At 46.2% G+C, this 18,096-nt stretch overlaps 1 long non-coding RNA gene across 4 annotated transcripts; it reads left to right on the forward strand.

Moving 5' to 3' along the window:
• The first annotated feature begins 382 nt into the window (after nt 1-382).
• LOC119286252 lies at nt 383-6,039 on the forward strand. Of its 4 annotated transcripts, none has more exons than XR_005140337.1 (4): nt 383-2,315; nt 2,457-2,617; nt 3,336-5,142; nt 5,743-6,039. It is a non-coding gene; the product is annotated as an uncharacterized LOC119286252 (long non-coding RNA). The 4 variants fall into 4 exon arrangements; XR_005140338.1 differs by having other exon boundaries at nt 383-1,092; nt 2,141-2,315; nt 3,336-6,039; XR_005140339.1 differs by having other exon boundaries at nt 2,410-2,617; nt 3,336-6,039.
• The last annotated feature ends 12,057 nt before the right edge of the window (nt 6,040-18,096 follow it).

An 18,096-nucleotide genomic window follows, 5' to 3' on the forward strand; every position in this document is an offset into this window, starting at 1 on the left:
CCGACGACGAGTGCGTCAACGCTGCACGTTCTTTTCTTCCCCAGCGGATCTGTGACCACCGGTGAGGAGGGAGAGAGGGGTAGTCTTTTTTAGATCTGGAGAAGGGTGGTAGTGTGAGAAGAAAGTAGGCAGCCCTTAGCAAGAAAGCCCTCAAGCTCCGGCCTATATATCTTTTTTTATCTACTATTTACTATCACTATAAAAGAAAGAGAAGGATAGATCCAAACAATTAGAGTCATCCATTAGCAAGATCTAACAATCCTTAAACATTTTATGTTTAACGCAACAAGCCACGGAGTTAAGCCACTAACTCTCGATCGCTAAGCCCTACCCCAATAAAACCGCTGCGGACGACACCACGCCCACACGACCTTTTCCCCGCTCTTCTCCTCCGAAGGGACGCCAGCGTTCGCCAGAGCCGCCACATCTCGCGCCATCCACCGATCCCCCGCCGCCTCGCGCGCCATCCGCCACCCGGTGATCCACTCGGCCTCCGCCGCCGCCGATCCACTCATCCTCCGCCGCCGCTCAGCTTGGCCTCCGTCGACACCGCCGGTCATGCTTCCCCGCGAACAAATACAAGCGTGAGCAGCCCCCCACCGGTCCAAGAACGCGGGAACAGCCCCCGCCGCTACTGCCCGCCGGTCTGCCTCAACTGCCCACGCCAACCTCTCGATCCCTCCTCTGCCCGCTGCATCTCCCACGCCCTGGCGACCCATCATCCAGCGTGCCTCCGCGCCAGGACGCCGCTGCTCCTCATTCAGTGCGGTGCTCCTCAGCAGCCGGCGGCCCTTGCTCCTGCGCGCCGGGCCGCCGCTGCTCCTCATCCAACACGGCGCCCTGCCGCCACCGGCGGCCCTTGCTCCGTCGCCAGCGCGCCTCCGCGCCGGGCCGCCGCCGCTCCTCATCCAGAGCCCTGTCGCCGCCTCGCGCGCCACTGCACCCGTCCGCCGCGAGCGCGCGTCCGCTCCACGCCTCCCCGCGCACAAAACGGCCAGACCTCCACACTTCCCACGACACAACCGAGGATCTCTTTGTGCGAAAAATCCCTCACCGATTGGCGCGCCGATGACATCCATATCCTTTCCTCCGGTAAATCAGGTTCATAAAGGAGCAAGTATTTTTTTTCAGTTATACAGTATATACTAATTTCTTCACTTGCCCATGGTTTTACCTTCATCCACATGTGTCTCCCTTAGAATTAGAGGAATGTTCTCCATTTAATGGGAAAGCAACTGCCTGATGTGAAAATCTGTGAAAACAACAACTGAAGTGGGGTACATCACTGGGATTTTGTGGTGTGTCTCTATCGGAAGTTTGAAGTCGTCCCGTGGCCTTCGTTACATAGGACTATGCGTGTCTGTATAATGGTCAAAGTGGTATTCAGAAGTTCCTTGTTTCCAACCAATGCATACATATTTAGCTCTGTTCTCTAGCTGAATTTCACCTAACCCAGTTCTTCATAATTTCCTACTCAATTGGCTGTAGCTGTTTTATTTATATTAACTATGTTTATTGGCACAAGGGATTTTGAAAACGTGTCACTAATTAGTCTTTTCGTGGCTGCTAATGTGCTAACCATAGCTATCACATATATCTTGAACTGCAAGGTGTAGATGTACAATTTGTTGAGTTCTGACTATAAGCACTCAGTTGCTGTGATAAAATGAAGAAAATAAACATGCTTCTTTTCGGTTTGTGGAAGTCAATTATTTAAAAAGGCTGTAGAAAATCTCATTGGCAGGAAGTTGTTTCATATTTTCTAGAGCCATTTAAAACTACTTGTTGGGGTCTCTGATTGTGTCAACAAGTTGTTAAGCTCATAAATGAATCTGTTTAACATAGATAGTCGGAATGTACAATCAAAGGGGGGTCATGCCTCCTGTAGTTTTTAGTGTTTACTTTCTCATCTCAGTGCAGAATTGTCTCCTTTGTTTATGTATCCAGATTGACTTCGTCTGTTATTTTGCCGACCAGCTGTTCAAAGCTTCTCACTGTTTGCATGTACTTGCACATCAGTAAAGAGGGTCTTGACGGCCTAAAATGCAGACTTCCCTACTCTTTTTGTGATAAGCGGACCTGGAATAATTTATTATTTATATAAGACAATATGATGTTCACAATGATGCACATGCTTCAGATTGACTATATAGATCCTATGATTAAAGAGGGACAAGTTTACTATATGGAGGTATACGAGATATGAGCTTGAGGCGCTCTTAGTGGCGCGCCGTTGTGGGAGGCGCATGCGCTATGGTGGGCCGAGGTGTGTACTACGTGGGAGACGTGAGGAAAATGCTCAATTCCTATTTTGAGTAAGTCCCACCCATGGAACCTCATAAGGCTAAGGCATTTAGACTAGATGTCTGGATTATGTGGTTTCCCACTTGATTTCATCATTCACTGCAGTGGATGGTATGAGAAACAATATATGAAGACTTGGTTATTTCTTTCAGTTGAGACGTTCAATGAGAATTTAGCACTTACATAATGAGAGAGCGGGAATTCAGCCCTGAAGAAAGCACTGGCAAATGAACCGGCATATATTTCATCACTTGGTTCTTCTATCTATGAAGCAATGCCAAGAGGTAACAAGGATGCAGTGTGGATAATGCAGGTACAAAAATGTCCATAATATAGTAGTAATTTTTCTGTAAATTTGTTCTTATAGCAGAAGATTGGGAAGCAACCAATTAGTCTTTTTCTAGGCTATATGTTGAGTAACCTGGCAGACAAGAACATTCGAGTGTACACTGCATTGTCTCTCACGCATGTTGCATGTCAAGTTTCTTCTGCATGAGGCATATATGCTATATTGCTATTTGAGATGTGATTCTCCTGTCCTTAGAAGCATGTTCTTAGTCCTGATTTTCTGTATGCTCTCTGTTCTTCAGAGATTATACTTAAAACAGTCTTGATTAGAACAGTAATAATAAGTTATCCTTGGAAATCTGCTGATTGATAGAGAAGCACTTCAAGCTATGTAAGATATTTGGTGTATACTTCAATTGCACCGTTAGAAATAATTATCATTCATCAAAAGGAGATTTATCGGATGCAAAATAATTGCTCTACGGAGATAGACTTGATCGAATTGAGCAAAATAAGGTCCACAATTGCATTGTTCTTCACATGCAAACTAAATTATTCTTCAGAGATAGACTCGATTGAATTGTCGGATCCGATTGAAAGAACATAGTTTTAGCTAACTTTTCGTACATGGTCGGGTAATTGTCTGTTATCTGTAGTTTTCACAAGGTTCATTTAGTACAAATAATACAACCAACCGAAACTATCACTTTCAAGCTTACTGATTGCATACTGATCCTGAACAGGGGCTGACCTCAGCAAGGCTACGCCATCCAAAAGGGAAATGAATATGAAGGACAAAACATAAAACTATGTACACCCCATCTGCCTCCAATTTTTTACTGTCTAATGCTCAGTATGACTCTTTACAAGTTTATTTCAGTTCATCTCGCCTGGGAATGTGGTGTTTCTTCTGGACACTATTTTTGTGGATCAAGTGGTACAAAGCTTGGTAAGGTTTTAGTCATGCTGGTTGCAGTTGTTAATGTTGGTTGGACTCTGCTCCAAATCAAGCTCAACATCTGCTACTGGTTTCAGTTCGGTTGAGGCAGAGCGAAGGATGAGTGTAGAACCAAAAGGATGAGAATAATGTTTGGTGCATCAAATAGAGAATTGTTGTTAGAGAAAGGTTTCAAACTCAACAAATGTAAAATTTGGTACTGTCATGTACCAACCCATATTATTTTCTCTTTTTTCTTCAAGCAGTAAGCCTAGATTGTGCTTTTTCCTTTAATGTTTATAGGAATTTGCATATTCAATTTAAATCTAAAAATATATTCCTTGGGATCATCTTTCATATGAATAACCTAACATATAAATTATATGTTACATGAAAGAATGGTGATCTTGTGTTTGAGCCATTATTTGGAAACTTATGCCAAAGCATAATTAAGCCTATAGAAAAATTTCATGTCTACAAATTACAAACCTAAAATATATGTACTTTCAAAGATTTTTATTTTCCACTCCATCAAGATTTTGCTGATCTCGATTTGTTTTTGTTACTGCTCATCCCGACGCTTGTGTTTGCTGCAGGTCAATAGAGACGATTATATTGAGATAGATTGGTTCATTTTATGTAGACCATACACCAGCCATATGTATCATAGCTTTTTATTTATCTTACCTCTTCTTATACAATAATATATCACTAATGCTAATGCAGCTTATTGCAATCTTGTGTTGTAGTATTTCCCCCTTATATAGTATGTGTCTCACAAGCTTATTCTATGGCAAACAATGTGTGAGGTTTCAGATTCTGTAATTTTTAGACATAAAGGGTTGCATGAATATTTTACAGGTGGGAACACAAGACATATAATTTGGAGCATTTGATCCATAGATTCTGTAATTTGTTACTTCAATTTTTTTCATAAATTATGCTTGTCTAGAGGAAGATAGTAGCATGGCTTGTACTTTAGGTCTGTAGGAACACAAGACATATAATTTGGAGCATATGAATACTCTCCGCCGTCACTGATCTTAATTTTGAAACGTTTCTCACTGATCTTCGGATTGAAAAGTTGCAGCACTTATTACATTTTATCATTTTACCTGAAGATGTAACATGAAAAATTGCAGTATTTGTCTGGAAAATTAATTTGCTCTCACATCTGAAGTCGTGTCTATCCTGTAGCTTGGCACTAGTTAGTTTGGTTCATTAAACCCAAGTACAATATGAAACTTCGTTGCCAACTTTGAAATCCCATACTGGATTCCGATCACATTGGTCTAATTTTATCATTTTGGCCCTGTGCAGTTTTTAACATTTCAGTTTTGCTGTGTTTGAGGGTAGAGGCGCTGATTATTTGTTCCATATATGTACTTTTTTGTTCTGTTCAGTTGCGTGCATGACAAAATGTAGTTTTCAGTAGCATGACTGTTGATTACTAATTGCTATGGCATTTTATTTTCTGATACATCTAAAGCGTCCAATGCGATTTGCTTCACTGCAAGTAATATGGATGAAGAACTGAGGGCAGCGTTTGGTCAAACAATTCCGGTAGGAAATTGGTTTTCGCAAATGCCCAAATTGTGGTAAAGGCAGTAAAGGTAAGTTAAGAGTCTTTCGGTTACATGAAGAATAAAGACTATATTTATGATGATTGATGCGGGAAATGGACTCAGTACTTCACTTACATGTTGTACATAATGAGAAGGGTTCGTTTTCTAGAATTATTATAAATGTGATACAGATTCTGGTATAACCTTCGGTTGGCTACAATTCATGTCGAAGATACAATGCAGAAGCATGATATGAATGTGTGCCAACTCAACAAAACAAAATGTTGCTCTATGAATCATTGTTTAAAGTGATTCAGTATCAGTTCATCTCTTAAGATCATTGCACCATCAAGCATCTTCCTCGTAGCATTGGCTGCAGCCATTTTCTATAGAAAAATTATAGTAACCATGCATTTATGTTTCTTTAGTTTGATTTTAGCATTTGTTTCAATGAATTTGAAGGTACTGGCATAGCGGAGTTATTGTGGTATATGCCAGCATGTTTCACGCTGTCACACGAGCTGTCGATAACTCGATATGCTATGAGTTGTCCTTCTGATGAAGAACTTTTGCTTACATCTCAATTTTCATTGTGTCAGGAGGACAAATACTAATACTATCTCCTTTGGTCTTTTGGCTGTCCCTCAGGCCGTGAATGTTGCTACTGGGGTGAAGGAGAACATCCAGCTCATGAGGGGGCTTCACATGGTCACCGATATCCAATACCTTGATTGTCGTGAGGCGCTCGTGTGGAAGTGCAAGATGGACTAAGAGGAATCACAGAAGTACAAGGAATGGAAGTTCATATTTGAGAAGGCAAATATTGTACATCAGAATTAGTAGTAAATAAAAAAGTCAAAGATGTGCCAAAATACTATGATGGAGATGTGAATTGTGATCCATGCCTTAAATTTAGATAAAAAAATCTTATGATTTTTGTGTTCATAATGGAGACGTGCAACGCACGTGCAAGCTTACTAGTACTACTAGTACTGGAGGTGGAGTAGTGGTAGAGTAGTTTATATTTTCTCTGCGTACAATACCAGTTAGTCGTGCTTTAAAACTGATCGGCACGCCACTAAAAAAATAAAGGTCGATAACTAATGCGGCACCTCGGCCCAACGCGGTCAGATCGCATTTTGCATGAGAAATTACACATCATGTTTCGTTGACATGTGGTCCCGTTCCAACATATCAGTGAGACGACGGCGAGTAGTAGGAGTATTTTCGAATGGACGTGTAGGCCGGGGCGCCTCTTCGTGAACCGTGGCAAACTCGCAACCGTCCACCGACTCTTCGCCTTTCCCTCTCGATTTGGAACTGTTGTCGCACGCTCTTCCTCTCCGTCCTCCATTTTCCTTCAACCCTTCACCCTTTCTTCTGCCATTGTTCGATCGTCTTCTCCATGGAGGGAACAGGCCGGAAACGACCCCATTATTCTTGCCCCGATCTGAAAGATGACGTGGTGGAGGAACTCATTGATCGGTGCGACGTCATCACCTCGGCTAGCATGGCAGGTTCGTTCAAGCCCATTCTTGACTCAACTAATAACATCATTACAAAGAACCCAAGAGTCAAGGAGCGGTTTGATCTCCCCTATCTTCTTCGCCGTGACCCTGATGATGACTGGCGCCAGCACGACGGAGGCCTCGCCCTGTGCAAGTTGATGCCGCTTGATAATGATACGTATGATGTTAAGATGCCATCGCCTGAGGGCAAGGCTTGGGCGGGCGCAAATGGAGATTGGGTTGTTTACATTGGGTCCAACTGCGAGTGGGAACTTGTGAACGCATACACTCGTCACCGGGTTCCACTTCCAAAAATCTCAGCACACTGCCCAGAGGTTGAGCACACCAGTAACGTATGCACGTTCAAATACGATCATGGTGACTGTATTCTACGGAAGATAGCAATTTGTCGAGTTCCCAACCGCTCTTGGAATTACAGCAATTATGATGTTGTTGCTATCTTCGACAAGCTTGTTGCCGTCCTTGATGGTTTCACTCGATGGATATTGCTCAAAAATTAGTTTCTGTACACGGATGAGTACTGTGATGCAATTCAATACGAGGGCCTTGTGTTTGCTGCCACCACTCGTGGCACTGTTTTTGCATGGCATCCTCATAGTTTCGGTACGTTTGTCTTCCACCGTAATTATAATTGTTTCATCCACATGCATGCGGGTTAGCAAGTTTCCCTTTACTAATTAACCTTCTTCTTATGTTTCCAAGGTCCTGTGAACATCCCACCACCTATACTTGAAAAATTTTGTAACCAAGGGGGAGATGACGATGGTGATGATCACGAGCATCAGGACGAGCAGCGCCCATATACTTTGTGGTGCCTAGCAACTAATTCGATGGATCACCTCTTCTTGTGTGTATACAACCCACTTATGATGTTACTGCTAAGGAAGCAGGTGTCTCCCATGGTCACACTCTCCGGACCTATTCCAACACCCGTTGCATGGTATTCAGGGTGGATACTAGTGTGCTAGCGCCAACTCCTTCTCCCTGGTACAAAATTGATAGTCTTGGAGAAAACTCGCTCTTCCTTGGACAAAACTATACGATGATGGTGAAAGGCGATCCAACTGCTGTTGACACATTTATGAGAAGCAACTGTGTCTATACCTCAGACATTTGTGTGGTTCCCTACCCTGGTAGGGATATAGTAGGCCGCTTCAGCCTGGATGATCAGTCCTGCGTTGGTTTCCAGATCGACAATTGATGGCCCATCCCAGAGAATCACTTGTGGTTCAAAGCAAGCGTTTCCAACACCGAGGAATGGTTGAGTTGAAGTTCATTTCATTGCTTGTTATTTGTTGTGTGGTGAAAACTTTAGTATTATAATGTATCCTCGTTGTCGATGTGGGTTGATGACCTGTTGTATGTAATAAAATGATATGCCTGTGATAAACTTACTAAATTTATGAATGGCTTTCGAGTCGCTTCTCTAAATTTGTACTAGCTTCACATGCTTCACGCGTCGGGCGGGTGTTTTTACTGTAGCCATATGTTAATGTGTTCGTTGTACGTAACCAGCACCTCGAATCCTCGATACTAGTATACTATATACTAGTAGGAGCAAGTAGTAGGAGTAGTAGGGTGGCATGGGCCAGAACAAGCGTTCACGTCCAGGAGTACGACACACGCCACCACCACGACATCCATCTGACACCATATTATTTCTTGGAGTCCGTGCTAGAGCAATCTCTTCAACCTCGTCGTTTCTCTAACTTCAGCCATCGTGCGGCGGGCGAGGTGGGGGTTTGCCGATAGTCGGTTTCCTTAACTGTGGTCCCACTTGTAAGGCCAACTCCAACGCACGACCCCAAACACACCTCCGTTTTGCACGAACTCCAACGATAATTTTGACTAGAAAAGCAAGACCAAAGAAAACAAGAACCACAAGAATACATTTTACTACTGTAAGTTGGATTAGTGCCTTCTCGATGCATTCATTGTTGATCTGCGGAGGCTCGATCTTGCGTGCTTCTTTCTTCTTCGAGTGTAAAGAATTAGACGTTGCTTCCTCGCATCTAGTCTCATGTCTAGCCTCTATTCTAGTAGGAGTGTCAACAAGTGCACTAATCTCATCCGAGAGCAGAACTGAAGATTTGGTCGGGTTCTTCCTCCTTTCGCTGACACGTGGGACATCCAGCATCCAGGTCGTGTCATGAAAGAAAATAGAGTGGTAGTTGAAGCCACGAGATGTGCATCTTGGGTTAAACTGTAAATAGAATCTTACAACTCTTGAGTAACTCCAAAAGCGGCCACCGAAGATCTTTATTGGATTTTTTTTCATCACCAGCACGTCGAGGTGAAAGATGTGCAGGTTCAGTGGGTCCTCTTGCGTTTTCACTGACATGTGGGGCCACATGTGAGCAAACAGACGATGGGCTCCGCGCGTCCGTTGGCTGGCTGAGAAGAAAGATAGAGGAGGGCTGAGCACGGACTGTAGGAAATTTGTTCTACGTACCTTGATATAGTGGGGTGGCATGGGCCATAACTAGCATTCACGTCTAGCAGTACGGCACACGCCACCCACACGAGTCCCATCCGACACCAATTTTCTTGGAGTCTGTGCTACAACCATCTCTTCTCCCTCCTTTTTTCTCAGCCATCGCGCGGTGGGCGGGTTGGGGGTTTGTCGATAGTCGGTTTGCTCAACTGCGGTCCCACTTGTAAGTGAAAATGCAACACCGCACGCATTCCCGCTTGAGCGGCGTGCCGGACCAACCGTGTGGGGGTGCAAAGCGAACACGACAGGCTTTTCCTTTTGAACTCGTAACTTGTAAAATTTGGTTTTGCTCCATGGCGCGACCGATAGATAGAAAATAACGATTTTGCCTAGAGTAACGAGAAGTTTGGTTCTGGCGCCGTTCATGCATGGAGTACGTACGAAAATTATGAAGTTGATGCAAAAGGTAAGATAATTACTGTAGTATCATATACTACTACATGGATTTAACGGAAAGATAAAAATACATACGGATCCATCAATGTTCAACGACATCCTCACGCCCTAGTGCGCCGGGTCACCAACCGACGTGTGAGGAGCAGCGGCGTTGGCGGTGAGCTCAACGTGCTTCTGAATAGTGCCGTCCAAGGTTGCCCTGCGCTCTAAGAAGGCCAGCATCCTATCGTCCTCCTCTTGCATGTAGTGGTCCTTGTGGACGATTTGCGCGTAGATGTGGGTGATTATGTCAATGGTGTCTTGTTGCGCCAGGCGCTGCGCAGCGAGCGCGACCTCGAGGTGGACATTCTCCGGCGTGACGGCGGGCAGTCGCAGGGCCACCAGTGCGTCGAAGAGGTTGTTACCATAGTGACCATTGAGGGTGGCGGGCATCGCAGAACCTGGGCGCGTCGGCTGGAGGCTTACGTCAAAGTCGTCCGCAAGCTTCTTGACGACGGTGAACTTGTCGAGGAAACCGATGAGGACCTCGTCGAACAAGGAGACGAAGCTGTCGTCGAAGCGGCCCCTCGCCCTGGCGGCCTCAAGCAATACTACCTGGAGACGTTCCTTGGTGCCGGGCCGCAGGCCGGCGTCGTGGACCATCTGGCACAACCGGCTGATGCTCGCGCTCATCGCCTCCATGGGTCTAGCGTAGCTTCTAGTCAACTGATCTTGCGATTCGAGTGATCACTCAGCCCTTGGTTAACGTGCGTAGGTGCGTAGGATTTCGTACTACTCCTCGGCCCTCTACTGCACCTGCCTTTGGCTGTATGATAGGTGGGCCAGCCACCCCTGAGGCCACGTGTCATTCACCCAAAGGCAGTTCCTCACAGTGAATATCCGTTGGTCAAATTATTATGTGTTGCTCCTCACAGTGAAGTGACAAGACCCTGCGCCGGAGATGACACATGAGTATAGGCGCCGTGTTCGGCATACCATAGTCAGCCTCACCGTCTGCAGTCACTATCATCATGGTTGTAGAGCTAGCCTGCTTACAACTAGTCATGTTCGACATAATTTCCCATGCGTAGATGCCTGTGCATTGCATGGAACACCAAGATTGGGGGTGGACGGCTCCGGCAGCGGCCATCGCGCCAGATTTTTCCACGGCCTTCTACTCCTAGATGTGGTGGGGAGGAGATGAGGCTGATTGTGAGAGACAAGGAGTTGTTTGTAAATAGGGAACACGTGCGGGCATCTTTTTGCAAAAATGGAGAAGCTTGGTTTGTATGCCTTAGATCTAGATCTGACGGCTATTGGTGAAAGATGGGAGGCACAACATCATCACCAACTCAGGACCTATTTGATTCACAGGATTTTGAAAATGCAGGAATAGGACACGACAATATTACAAGTTTCAAACTGATATTACAAATGTTAGGAGTAATGCTGCACCTACGAAGAGGGAATTACTAGGAAGTTTACGTAAGAACTGTCGTTACTTTAGGTGGATGCAGCATTTTCGCACAAACTAAAATCCACCGCCCTGACAAGTCACTAATGGGAAAATAAGTCTTCGAGTCTCTGGCCACTTGATGTTTCAAAAACAAATTCAGCTTCTGCGGAGACTTTGTCATTTAGGCTTAGACGCTTGCGGTGATCAGCACGCCATTCATTGTTGCGCCAAAGAACGCCAAACCTCATTACCTTGAGCACACTTGCCTCCAGAACAAAGAACCTGGCCAATTTAATCTCAGATGCGCTGCCTCGTTAGTCAATCAAATCAATTTCTGTAAGATGGAGATCAAGGCATTCGATGAGATTGTTATAGTGCAGCACATTTTTCACTTTCGGGTCTTTTTTTATCTGCAAAAGAAGAGAACATATTAGAGTAGCTGGCTGCATAAGATTGCCGTGTCATCAAGAGGTACCAATATCATTCGCTCATACGATAGGGTTGGCTGGCTAGTGATATTTTTTCACTCTCTCTCTCTCTCTCTTTCTATTTCCTCTCATTTAACTAGGATCACGTGAAGAGCTTGGGCATTTGTTGCCTTCCACTATGTGGCCGATGCCATATTTCACAAAAGTATGCCACATAACACGCATCGATGTCAAATCAAAAGATTTTGGCACCGCTCTCGCGATGTGAGAGAGTTGGCACCGCTGTGCACACATACCCACATGTATAAACAAATCAATCAAACCAACTACACCAGCCTCTCACTCTCCCAAACAAGTGTTTTTTTATTGCCTTAGTCCTCTCTCTCTCCCGCGCAGTGTTTTTTCATTGCGTGAGTTAATTCGGCACCGGAGCAAAGTAGGTGATCCAGATTGGGACACCAGGTGAGCAATGGAGGGGCATCGATGCCAAATGCATCACAAGTGAATTTGGCACATGTTTTGGCTTACATAGCCCACTTTTGTAATACTACCTCGTATTTAGTATAAAATTTTGACCATAGACTTACCTAAGAAAATGCCAATGCATGTCACTAAAAATTACACCATTTGAAATTATGTTCAAATACGAATCCAACGATATAGTTCTTAGTGACATGCATTAACATTTTGTCAGTTAAATCTATGGTCAAATTTTGATACTACAAAATTGGAAGAGTAAACCAGGAGAATTTGGCAGACGAGTACACCAACGCTGTCAATTTCGGCGCGTTAATGACCCTGATTTTTGTTGGACCTTCTAGATCCGATACAAGCAATCTCTCAAGGAAAGGCGCATTCTCAATGACCATAACGTGGAACAGCTGGAGTGATCTCTTCCCAATTGATGTCTTGTTGCGGGGCCAGCAAGACACATAAATCCATCGGAGATTCGTCGAGGCGATGTGGAGGCTAATGAACTCGTGGATCTGCTCAAGACGAAGGTACTCGAGCGTAGTACAGCTGTGGACCAGGTGCTCCATAGCCTTCTTCGAGATGACAACGTCGAAGAGGTAGAGCTGCTTGAGTTGAGGGAGAAGAAGAGCGGGCGCGGCATTAATCTAGGGAAGATAGCAGGAGCTGAAGCTAGCGCGGCGCAGCGTTGGCGTGAGGCGGAGCGCGGACGGCGGCAGAGAGCGACATCGTCCAGGTTCAAAGCTGAGCTCCTCAAGCTGATCTAGGGCGGGGGATAAGAACCACTCGTCGAACTTGGGTTGGACCTTGCAGTTGGTACTGAACATGCGGATGTCAAGGCGTTTGGCTGTCCCAGGGTGCGATGAAAGGATCTTGGAGACTGCGGCCATGCGTTTGCAATCCCCGTTGCAGAGGCAGTTGTCGACAGTGAGGTTGAGGGGGACGCAGCGCCAGAGGGGGCGCCACCGCCGGGAGAGCAGGGCGGTCCGCACAGCAGATTTGGTGGGGAGGAGGCTGATGATGACGAGCAGCATGTCGTCGAGGAGGCTGCTGATGAAGTCCAGGATCGCTGGATGCGGTTTTGGCTCGAGCCGCCTCCGCTTGCTGGCTGCCTCGCCGTCCATCTCAACCGGCGGCGACGCCGGTGTACACGTGTGCTGGTGTGTGTTGTGTGCTGGGTGTGCGCGAGTGCGTCCTTCTGTGCATGTCGCCACGCAGTGGTGAATTGTGCGCGAGTGCATCCTTCGCGTGCAAGAAGTTTGTCCTCAATGCGCCCTCAATTTACTAGCGTGCGGGGTGCTACCCCGAGTGGTTTCAACTTTGTTTACTTCACCGCATGTCAGATGGGCCTCTAGTTTACTTATTTTCACCCACTGCCACATGGGCCAGCACACGAAGATACAGAACACGAGCTGACAAGGCAGCATGTGGATTGGTTGACCGGTTAACTAAACAATATACAGAGCTATACGCTGACACAGTGAGCGTATAATTCGTCGGTATAGAGAGTTCGAGTGAGAGGGGAGGCCCGTGAGAGATAGCAGAGAGAGAAAGAGCTACTCCCTCCATTCGATAATGTAGTTCCAACATTTTTTTAAGTCAAACTTTTGAAACTTTGACCAAGTTTATAAAGAAATTACTTATATCTACAATACCAAAGATAAATGATAGTATGAAGTAACTACATGTTGTGATGAATCTAATGATCGTTCCAGATGTAAATGTTTTTCTCCACATATACCTGGTCAAACATTTCTGAGGTTTGACTTTTCAAAACATCCATATGCTTATGGACGTGACAGAGTCCCTAACAAGAGAGAGAGAGAGAGACAGAGAGTGAGTGAAAAAAGTGTGTGTGCGTGTGTGAAAGAGACATGGACAACACACGATAAAAGTAGAGAAAAAGCGTGCGTGTCTTATGCAAACATATCACACATGCATCTTCGACAACGGAGGCAAGGTGAGGAGATAGTGTGTGGTTGTTTGGAACCAAGAGAGCAAGACCCTAGCACGTGGCCAAGAGGGGTCTGACAAACAAGGGAGAGAGGTCGAGAGAGACGTACGGAGAAAATGTAGACATGGGGAGGAGAGAGTGTATGTTTGTCATAGAGAGATCCCCTGGAGATCATGATGGGACTACATGGGCGGGAGATCGAGTGACAAGGTGTGTGCGCGATAGAAGATGCCCCGAGCGATATCGAGATAGACGTATGGATGGAAGGAGACAATACGTGTGTTCCTGTTGGCTAGTAAGAGATAATCATACTTAGGAGGGGGGAGTGCTTGCGCCTATGATGGATTGAGGGATTATGGTACTTAGGGGGTGCGTGTCACATGGAGAGAGAACAAGGGCGGAGAGTGTTTGATGGGTCTATATGTATAGCATGAGCGAGACATGTGTATGTGTGAACCAGGGAGATATAAGGCCAGTTTGGCTTGTGTCCTGAGCATCTTTTGCCTAGCCTGGGGTTGTGGCTGGATTTCATGCACGCTTGTTTGGTTGCTACCCTGTGAAAAAGAAAGCCTGCCTGGCCTGGGTTCCCTTGCACTTTAATTAGCCTGGCTGAACTCCAGACACTACAAGTAGCCTGGCCCAGGCGACCGATTTCGAACGCCTGGTCGTGTGGCCACGAGGCTAACAGCAACATGGATGGATATTAGCATTAAATAATTGATGCATGGATTGATTGATGGGACGTTGATGCTTTGCCTGGCCCAGGCATGAACCAAACGCTTCAGCACCACACAAGCCTGGCCAGGCAGAAATATTTTACATCTCACGTCCACACCAGGCAGTACGGGCCATCAAGGCATGAGGGTCAGGTCACGAACCAAACTGACCAATAAAGTTTGAGAGAGATTGAGGAGCCCTGATAAGGCTGTGTGGTGCGTCAGATAGCTGAGAGGGGGAAAGAGATATTCCATCCGCTCGATAATGCAGTGCATGTAAATTTTTTAGAAGTCAAACTTTGGAAACGTTGATCAGGTTTATGCAAATGTTATTTATATCTACAATACCAAAGATACATCATACAAAACTACATCTCATGGTGAATCTAATGGTATATGTTTGTCGTACTAGATGTAATTCTTTTTCTCCACGTACATGGTCAAACTTTGTGATGTTTGACTTTTCAATAAATCTATATGCTATGGACCAAGGAGAGTGCCTCAGTCGAGACAAATCAAGTGCGTGTGAAGGAGAATGAGTAAGTGTGCAAAAAGAGTATGTGTGTGAAAGAGAAAGTGACAACAAACGATAAATTAGAGAGAGAGTGTGTGTGTTTTTTCGTTTCTTATGCGAACATATCATGCATGCATCTCCGAGATGGAAAAGCGAGGCGAGGAGATACACGAAGATAGCTAGTGTGTGATTGTTTGCAACGGAGAGAGACACCCCTGTAGCACATGTCCAATAGAGATGTGGCCAACAAGGAACAAAGGCCGAGAGGGACACATGGATGGCATGGACGCATGGGGAGGGAGAGAGGGTGTGTTTGTGATAGAGAGATCTCGTCGGGATCGTGAGGGGACTATATGCGTGGGAGATCGAGGGAGTGCGTGCGCGATAGAAAGATGCCCTGAGAGAAATCGAGATAGACCATGCACATGTTTGTGATGGAGACTAAGATTAGCTAGTCATATACATATAGGGGGGGACTGCGTGTGCCTACAATTGAGTGAGAGACCATCATACTTAGCTAGCTGGGCATGAGATTGTGTGTGTGCGCGTGTGAGATGGAGAGAGAACGTGGGGGAGAGATAGAGTTTTAGATGGGCCTATCGAGTGCGAGTGAGATATGCATGTGTATGTGTGACCCAGGTGGATGGAGAGTTTGAGAGAGGGGGGAAGAGCTCCGAGACGACATAGTGGTGCGTGAGAGAGTTACAGGCGAAGAGCCAAGGAATCTGTGTGCGTACGATGAGTGCACCCAAGATATCTAGCTTGGACTAGCTAGAGTATCATACATAGTGTGCGAGAGAGACCTATAGATGGTGTATATATGCATGCGAACTAGAAAGACCCCCCCCCACACACACACAAAGAGAGAGAGAGAGATGGAGAGAAAGAGAGAGGGACGAACAAGGTTTTTGTGTCGGATGTGTACGACAGAATTGAAGATTGTCGGAGAGAGAGAGAGAGAGAGAGAGAGAGAGAGAGAGAGAGAGAGAGAGAGAGAGAATAGGAGTCCGGAGAGGGGGAGGTCACGTTTTATGCATCAAAGACTGGTATAAACCATGTTTCGATATAAACTTGCATTCAAATATTTAAATTGGAGAACATGTTGTTTGCAATCCACACATGAACGGATATATGCGTATATCAAACAAGTTCATTAATTTGACTTTCAACATGTTCATGGAGTACTATAATACTGTACAACATGCTACTCGATTGAGGTGTTCAATTTTGGATTTAGTTCACTATTTTAACCTACTGAACGAGCTATTTCATTGAATCGAGATATTTCATTTTGGGTTTGATTCGCGTTTTTGAGTGGGTCAACTATTTGTCATATAGTAAATCACTAGCAACGAGCATGCAAAAACACATTACTCCCGAGCATCATCTCTCCATCTAAAAAAGAAGTGGCAATCTAATATTTCAAAATTTGATCCGAATCGACTTGGTAAGGTAGACGTGGATGCTCGTTCTCCCAAAATTTGAATGAACCGTTAAACATCCTCTCTGCTCGGTGGAATTCGCCCGAGCAAATAAATGGGAGACGCGAAATTACTGTCCTATGTGGGACACGCATCAATTGGCCCGTTGTACATCGAGGGTAGGTTCGTAACTTCATCCAAGCGCACCTTCTCCTCGGCCGAAATGACATGTGCCAAATAATTCATAAACCATGGTCGGCAAAACACACTCTCCTCGCCCGAAATAGCTCGCGCCCACTATTTCAAAACACACTCTCCTCGCCCGAAATCACTCGCGCCCACTATAGTTCAAAACACGCCCTCCTCGCCCGAAATCGCTCCCGCCCAGAGAAGCAAAGTTACTCTACTATCCCTGACCCTCAGTACACAGACCCAAGCCGAGAATCCTATAGGAAAGGGTAGAAATGTAACTCCCCCTCACATTTCAGACAAATGCGTCCATAAGACATGGTTCCACTCCCCTCCCAATTTCCCCCGCCCGCCCCCATTCATACCTCGTGGGCGCCAAATCACCTTCTCCCCGGGAAGCTCCCTTCTCCCGAGCCGCAAAACCTCAGCCCCACCTCCATGGCGCCCCCACCGCACCAATTTCACAGCCGCCCTCCTCCCTAATGTCGGAGACGCTGTACATTTGCCGTCGTGCACTGGGCCGTGTGCCTCTTACTCCGTGCTGCTGGTGCTGCCTCGACGACGGCCGCGTGAACCGTACCAGAGCCGATTCACCCTCTCCGTTGTTCACAGCGCCGGAGCGGCTCCAACTTCGGATCCGTCCAGAGTCCTGGCGCTGCTTCGGCGTAGCCGTCGACCGTCGTGACATCGCTCTTTCCCTGCCGCCGGTCGCCACCGCAACCGCGCCGGCCTCACCGACTCGGCAGCTGGACCTGCCTACTTCACCATGCCGCCAGATAGGTCGCACCCTCATCTCAAATCACTTTATTTAGGCGTCAGTTATCTAAATTTTTATTCTGGGCCAATCGATTTGCAATGGGAAGCAGCACCCCTCGAGGCGGCGGAGCTCCTAGGCTGTCGGTTGGCTGGTGTCTAACGTAAGGGTGCGGGGCTGCAAAGTTCGCCGCGGAAGCAACGCTTAGATGGCTATCTTTTAGAGTTGCGTGGGTTCAAGGTACTGCAGCCGCCGGATCTGGATGACGGGGAGTCTTTGTGGATTGGCCCGGGGGCGGCGCAACCATGCCAGTGCGGTGGGGCGGGGTGTGGGGTTTTGGCCGGGGCCACGGACGGTGGAGGCATGCTGCTCTGCCGTTGGTCGCTGGCTCTTCGGGGAAGATTCCGAACAGTGTCAGCCGGGAGGCACAAGACGGCCAGCCATCTGGCGTACATCGGACAGTACCAAAATAAAATAAAATCGTGTGACCCCAATTTAGTCTTCAGTCAACAAACGTGTGACCACTCTCGTACCTTGCTGTTGATCTCTTAGTGTATTTCTTCAGATCAAAGAGATATGTCGTTCTTAACATTATGCGTTATCTGCATCTTCAGACACACCGTCTTCCGACTCACCACAGCTGCTCCAACAAGGGAAGCATACACCAGAAGGGAGCTATAGTCCCCACTCAACAGTTCCCT

This window comes from Triticum dicoccoides, chromosome 4A (assembly GCF_002162155.2).
Source record: "Triticum dicoccoides isolate Atlit2015 ecotype Zavitan chromosome 4A, WEW_v2.0, whole genome shotgun sequence".
Lineage (NCBI taxonomy): Eukaryota > Viridiplantae > Streptophyta > Magnoliopsida > Poales > Poaceae > Triticum > Triticum dicoccoides.